Raw genomic sequence first — 7,766 nt, 5'->3', positions numbered from 1 at the left:
AGGGAATCGCATAGACTTAAAAACATTAAATGTTACCTGATCGTCTAAGATGATTGACACCTCTTTATCTGCTTCAAAGTCTAGAATAACAAAGTTAGTAGGGAATATAAATTGATCTACACGTACCAATACACCAGTGATTTTTCCTTCTAGATGTGCTAAAGATCGATCTGCTAATTGAAGTGTAACCATAGTAACTTCACCTATCCCCAATTTTCTGAATATGGACATGGGCATCAAGTTAATGTTCGCACTCAAATTGCATAGTGCCTTACCACAATATGTTTCTCCAATGTTGCAAGATATGGTAAAACAACCAAGATCCTTCAATTTTGGGGTTAGTTTATCTTGAAGATATGCACTGCATTCCTTCGTAAGGCTACCGTCTCAAATTCTTCAAGTCTCTATTTCTTGGATAGGATATCTTTAATGAATTTGACGTAATTCGGCATCTATTCAAGTGCTTCTACCAACGAAATATTGATATGAAGATGCTTGAGTACGTCTAGAAATTTCTTGAACTGGACGTCCTGTTTCTACTTCTGGAGTCTTTGAGGGTAGGGTGGTGGAGGATTCTTTACTGTAATTGGTTAATTCGTCTTCTGTGGCAAGTTTACATCTAATGAAGTTGTTAGTTTATCAGAATTAACTGGCTTAGAAGGTACCTTACCGAATTTTACAGATTCTAGTTCTGGTGAAACTGGAATTTCAACACTCAGTTGAACTTCCACTGAGTCTTGAGCATCATCTGGCTCTCCTTCAACTTCAACAGTGTTGGGCTCTAATGTCTTTCCGCTTCTCAATGTCAATGCTTTACAATGCTCCTTCCCTGAATTTCTTGGATTCTCCGTATCACTAGGTAAAGTACCTTGTGCATAGTTTCTAAGTTTAGTTGCAAGTTGACCTACTTGGTTCTCTGAATTCCTTAAAAGGGCATTATTCTTTGCCATATACGTCTTCAATAGGTTCTTGATACTATTGGAAGGTTTAGCTTGAGTTGGTTTCTAAACTTGTTGGCTAAAAACAGGTGGCTGGCTTGGTCTAGGTTGGGCGTAAGTGTTGCTGGTTCTAGCCCCTTAGTTACTCCAGTAAAGGTTAGGGTGGTTTCGCTAAGATGAGTTATAAAAATTAGATTGCAGTCTTTGCCTTCCTCAGTTCTACTTCTGATTACCTATATAATAAACGAATTCTAGGTTTGGCGGATATTCTTTGAACAAATGCCCTTCCCCACGATAAACACGGGCTATATTTTCAAAATGGTTAGGTGGCGGAGCTGTAAAATTATTAAACCCATTATTGCTAAAATTTTTAAGCATTGAGGAAATCGAAGATAATTGATATGCAAGTGAAGTGAGAGTGTGCACGTCATGTACTCCAACTGTAACGCCCCAAAAATCCCTAAACTCAAAAATCCCAAAATCCTAAACTTTCTTTATTTTCGGTTTTGATGAAGGTTGTGTTTTATATTCCTAGCCAAGTGATAATTATAGTAGGTCTTAATTAAGGTTTCAGTTTGAGCCTAGGGGTAAATGAAATTATAGTTTAATTATTAAAAGGACCTTGTTGGCAAGTAGTTGGGCTTTTAAATAAAGATAGGGAAAAATGGCATCAAAAAGCCTTATGGAAGAGTAGCTAAGTGATGCCACTTAGAGTGTAGGGAGGTGGCGTTAGTGGCTAGGAATGTAACACCCTGAATTTGGGCTTAGAAGTTTTGGGCCTTGAGCATGGGAGCGGTTGAAGGCAGCTTATAATATTCTGTTGTGCATGCAAATTTCGTTAATGAAGGCTTGTTTTAGTGGTTAAGTGTGTTGAGAAGTGTTGGAGAAGTCCCGGTTTAAACTCGGACTCTAACAAAAATTTGGTTTAAGGTGAATCAAACCACGGGTGTAGTAGGTAGGCCTTAAGAATATTGTTGGAGAAATTATGACACAAAAAGCCTTGTGGCTTAGTGGCAAGAAGCATGTGGAGCATCCGAGGGAGGCATGGGTTGAATCCCATAGCAAGCAAAGAGCATTTATTTTGCTAACAGGCGCAAGAGTTGGTGTTGAATTTAAACTCGATGTTGGAGGATCCCACATCGGAAGCTAACATAAGAGTGGATGGGAAGTCGGCTTTAAATAGAGAGAACCATGAGGAGAGTAAAGGTACCTTTCTTGGCTGATCCCTTTCGCTTTATGGCGTGCTCGTTTGGGTTGGGCGTCGGCTAAGAGTGCTCGGAGCGTGGATTAACTCCAGTCTCCAATCAGGTGTGTATTTATCACTACTCTTGTTGTTGGATGGCTACTTGGGCGCGATGGGCAATGAAGGGGCCATATGGGCCCAATGGGCCTACGGCCCAATTGGATAAGTTGTTTGATTGTGTAGTAAATATTGGACTAGGCTAGGTGAATCGAATATCTGTGGCTAGGTTTGGGCTAAAAGGGCCACACGAGCGTGGGCCCATTTGGGCCGAGAATAGGCTTTAGGCCCATTCGTATTATTATCCTGTTTAGAATACTTTAGTTTACCAAATTACTAAAATGTCCTCAATTTGTAAAATTACCAAAGTACCCTCGATTCTGTAATTACTGCTTTCACCTCGATTTACAAAATTACCATTTTACCTCAATTTATAGAATTACCATTTTACCCTCGATTCTGAAATTCTTGTTTTACCTCGATTTACAAAATTACCATTTTACCTCGGTTTACAAAATTACCATTTTACCTCGATTATGAAATTACTAAAATACCTCCAGGTTGTAAAATTACCAAAGTACCGGTTTATAAAATTACCCAAATATCCTCGATTTGTAAAATTACCAAATACCCTCGGTTTGCAAAATTCTGAAATACCCTCGATCAATAAAATTACCAAAATACCCCGCAGGTAGAATTACCAAATACCCTTGTAGGGTAGAATTACCAAATACCCACATAGGTAGAATTATCGCAATACCCCTGTAGGGTAGAATTATCGAAATACCCCTGTAGGGTAGAAATACAGAAATACAGAAATACCCCTGTAGGGTAGAATTATCGCAATACCCCTTTAGGGTAGAATTACCGAAATACCCCTGTAGGGTAGAATTACTAAAATACCCCTATAAGGTAGAATTACTAAAATACCCCGTAGGTGGAATTACCAAGATACCTTGTGGGGTAAAATTACCATTTTGCCCTTAAGGTGTTAAATGACTGTTTTGCCCTTGTGGCCAAGTGACTAACTTGGACTGTGTGGTTGACGAATTTGATTGTGAATATATGTTGGTATATGAATGACTTGACTGTGATTGTTTGATTCAAATATGAGCATGACATTCTGCATACATGACATGTTGCATGGGTTGGGATTTTGTACGGAGGAAGATCTGATCTGTTAGGATCGCATGGTTGCTTGACGACTATGGATCCACCGAAGGCTTAAGAGCCGATATTCGTCGATTTGATAAGGTCGCACGGGTCGCCCAAGACGACTGTGGACCGATCAATGGCTGGTGCCGATCATATTTACCCGAGGCTGGGTGCCGACTATATTACCGTCGCTGATGGCTATGTGCTTAACATGATACAGCTACCGATGGCTTAAAGCCTTCTGATTATGGCTTTTTGTCAACCTACATATGGCTCTGTGCCAACCTGATTATGGCTGTGTGCCAAAAGTATTTGCCTAAGGCTATGTGCCAATATATGATTATTGACGACTCTGTGTCGATCACATTTACCTAGGGCTGTGTGCCGTTATGTTGCTCTAGTTGATGGCTATGTGCCTAACATAATGCAGTTATCGATGGCTTTGTGCCACGTATTCTGTTAAGTGGCTTTGCCACATTATATGTTTCTGGTGGCTATGCCACAAATATCTGCTTCGGTGGCTCGCCACAATATTCAGATCTGGTGACTCTGTCACAATATATGATAACCGAGCAAAGCAATGTCAGAATCGTGGAGTGTAGGGTGGGTGGGTTGAGCTATTCCTCACATGGAGTGTAGGGTTGGTACGGGTGGAGTGTAGCGGTTGGTTATAGGTCGGGTTGGGATTGCATTCACATTTTGGTTACGATTACATCACGTAATTCGATTCGATTCGATTACATTACTAATCGATTCGATTCGATTCATTATTGATTCGATTCGATTACGTCACCTAACTCGATTCGATTCGATTACATTACTAATATTGATTCTCGATTACATCGATTCGATTACGATTCATTCACATCGATTCGATTCGATTGGGGTGTTACATTTATTGGTATTAGAGCCAGGTTGCAACAACTCGGCTGTGGATTGGGTTTTCAAAGGTTGAATTTTAGAAAATTATTTTCAACCACATGGTCTGTTTGAAGTATTTCTCTTAAAAAGTGTGGCACACCGAGTCTCCGGCGCAGAAGCCGTAAGTCTTCTGAATACTTTTGTCTATTTAGAAATTGAAATACAATGGATTCCTTAGATATTGGTCTGAATTTAAATTTGGTATTTATTTTATGTGGATGTGATGCTTGGATATAGAAATTTTATATATGTGTGATAACTATGTGTCTACTTCAGTGAATAAGTGTTGTATGTATGAGATGTTTCAAGTTCTAGTTGTAGTGTGATAGTGATAGTAGGATCAGAGTGCGCAGCGGTAGCGTAGTGGGGTAGATGTTACACGACTACCTTGTTAGATGGAAATTTCGAGGACGAAATTTCTTTAAGGGAGGTAGAGTTGTAACACCCTGAATTTGGGCCTAGAAGTTTTGGGCCTTGAGCATGGGAGCGGTTGAAGGCAGCTTATAATATTCTGTTGTGCATGCAAATTTCGTTAATGAAGGCTTGTTTTAGTGGTTAAGTGTGTTGAGAAGTGTTGGAGAAGTCCTGGGTTTAAACCTGGACTCTAACAAAAAATTTGGTTTAAGGTGAATCAAACCCTGGGTGTAGTAGGTAGGCCTTAAGAATATTGTTGGAGAAATTATGACACAAAAAGCCTTGTGGCTTAGTGGCAAGAAGCATGTGGAGCATCTGAGGGGAGGCATGGGTTCGAATCCCATAGCAAGCAAAGAGCATTTATTTTGCTAACAGGGGGCGGCAAGAGTTGGTGTTGAATTTAAACTCTGATGTTGGAGGGATCCCACATCGGGAAGCTAACATAAGAGTGGATGGGAAGCTGGCTTTAAATAGAGAGAACCATGAGGAGAGTAAAGGTACCTTTCTTGGCTGATCCCTTTCGCTTTATGACGTGCTCGTTTGGGTTGGGCGTCGGCTAAGAGTGCTCGGAGCGTGGATTAACTCCAGTCTCCAATCAGGTGTGTATTTATCACTACTCTTGTTGTTGGATGGCTACTTCGGGCCGCGATGGGCCGAAAGGGGCCATGTGGGCCCAATGGGCCTACGGCCCAATTGGATAAGTTGTTTGATTGTGTAGTAAATATTGGACTAGGCTAGGTGAATCGAATATCTGTGGCTAGGTTTGGGCTAAAAGGGCCACATGCGTGTGGGCCCATTTGGGCCGAGAATAGGCTTTAGGCCCATTCGTATTATTATCCCTGCTTAGAATACTTTAGTTTACCAAATTACTAAAATGTCCTCAATTTGTAAAATTACCAAAGTACCCTCGATTTACGTAATTACTGTTTCACCTCGATTTACAAAATTACCATTTTACCTCGATTTATAGAATTACCATTTTACCCTCGATTTATAGAATTACTGTTTTACCCTCGATTTACAAAATTACCATTTTACCCTCAGTTTACAAAATTACCATTTTACCCTCGATTATGAAATTACTAAAATACCTCCAGTTGTAAAATTACCAAAGTACCGGTTTATAAAATTACCCAAATATCCTCGATTTGTAAAATTATCGAAATACCCTCGGTTGCAAAATTACCAAATACCCTCGATCAATAAAATTACCAAAATACCCCTGCAGGGTAGAATTACCGAAATACCCTTGTAGGGTAGAATTACCGAAATACCCCTGTAGGGTAGAATTATCGCAATACCCCTGTAGGGTAGAATTACCGAAATACCCCTGTAGGGTAGAAATACAGAAATACAGAAATACCCCTGTAGGGTAGAATTATCGCAATACCCCTCTAGGGTAGAATTACCGAAATACCCCTGTAGGGTAGAATTACTAAAATACCCCTATAAGGTAGAATTACTAAAATACCCCTGTAGGGTGGAATTACCAAGATACCTTGTGGGGTAAAATTACCATTTTGCCCTTAAGGTGTTAAATGACTGTTTTGCCCTTGTGGCCAAGTGACTAACTTGGACTGTGTGGTTGACGAATTTGATTGTTAATATATGTTGGTATATGAATGACTTGACTGTGATTGTTTGATTCAAATATGAGCATGACATTCTGCATACATGACATGTTGCATGGGTTGGGATTTTGTACGGAGGAAGATCTCGATCCGTTAGGATCGCATGGTTGCTTGACGACTATGGATCCACCGAAGGCTTAAGAGCCGATATTCGTCTCGATTTGATAAGGTCGCATCGGTCGCCCAAGACGATCGTGGACCGATCAATGGTGGTGCCGATCATATTTACCCGAGGCTGGGTGCCGACTATATTACCGTCGCTGATGGCTATGTGCTTAACATGATACAGCTACCGATGGCTTAAAGCCTTCTGATTATGGCTTTGTGTCAACCTACATATGGCTCTGTGCCAACCTGATTATGGCTGTGTGCCAAAAGTATTTGCCTAAGGCTATGTGCCAATATATGGTTATTGACGACTCGTGTCGATCACATTTACCTAGGGTCAGTGCCGTTATGTTGCTCTAGTTGATGGCTATGTGCCTAACATAATGCAGTTATCGATGGCTTTGTGCCACGTATTCTGTTAAGTGGCTTTGCCACATTATATGTTTCTGGTGGCTATGCCACAAATATCTGTTCTGGTGGCTCTGCCACAATATTCAGATCCGTGACTCTGTCACAATATATGATAACCGAGCAATCTTTGTCAGAATCGTGGAGTGTAAGGTGGGTGGGTTGAGCTATTCCCCACATGGAGTGTAGGGTTGGTACGGTGGAGTGTAGCGGTTGGTTATAGGTCGGGTTGGGATTGCATTCACATTTTGGTTCTGATTCATCACGTAATTCGATTCGATTCGATTACATTACTAATCTGATTCGATTCGATTCTCATTCGATTCGATTCGATTCTCACACCTAATTCGATTCGATTCGATTACATTACTAATATTGATTCGATTCGATTCTCATCGATTCGATTCGATTCTCATTTTGGTTCCAATTCGATAATGTTTCTTATTCTCGAATGGGCTAAGGTCCATCTGTAATTGTCTGTTGTAATGGGCTAAGACCCGATTGGTACTGAAATTGTAAGTAAGGTCAAGACTTTTAATTCTTTTAGATGACTGATCGTCCTTTTTATAGTAGGGATTTCACATCGAGTTTTCGTAAACTCACCCCGCTTATTAACCTTTCAGGTAATTTCCAGCCTTAGATGGATCGGGGTTGCTAGGGGCTCGGAAGAAGCCACACACACTGGTTATGTTACAGTTTTGATTATTACCTTTAAATTATTTTATGTAGGTTGTAGTAAAGCCGTTGTAATTTTTTGGATTTCAAATTTGGAATTTTATTTATTGTTCTTATAATTGCTAGTATTAGAACAAGATTTTCCAAAGCAACTACTATTATTCAAAACATCACGTAACCGCAATTATTTTTAAAGTAAGTTTCCTCAACTACCAAGATTTTTACAAAGTTGTTAAGAATGTTATTCAGCTGAGGTTTTCTGACAAGGTTTTAAAA

General features: G+C 40.1%; 1 long non-coding RNA gene across 1 annotated transcript; it reads left to right on the top strand.

Annotated features, from left to right (window-relative positions):
• The first annotated feature begins 2,136 nt into the window (after positions 1 to 2,136).
• Positions 2,137 to 7,609, top strand: LOC128281571 (uncharacterized). Its single transcript, XR_008271805.1, has 2 exons — positions 2,137 to 2,246; positions 7,439 to 7,609. It is a non-coding gene; the product is annotated as an uncharacterized LOC128281571 (long non-coding RNA).
• The last annotated feature ends 157 nt before the right edge of the window (positions 7,610 to 7,766 follow it).

The sequence above is a fragment of the Gossypium arboreum genome, chromosome 10 (genome assembly GCF_025698485.1).
Source record: "Gossypium arboreum isolate Shixiya-1 chromosome 10, ASM2569848v2, whole genome shotgun sequence".
In the NCBI taxonomy this organism is placed as follows: Eukaryota; Viridiplantae; Streptophyta; class Magnoliopsida; order Malvales; family Malvaceae; genus Gossypium; species Gossypium arboreum.
The sequence above is the reverse complement of the archived record's forward strand: the minus strand, read 5'-3'. Positions and strand labels throughout refer to the sequence as shown.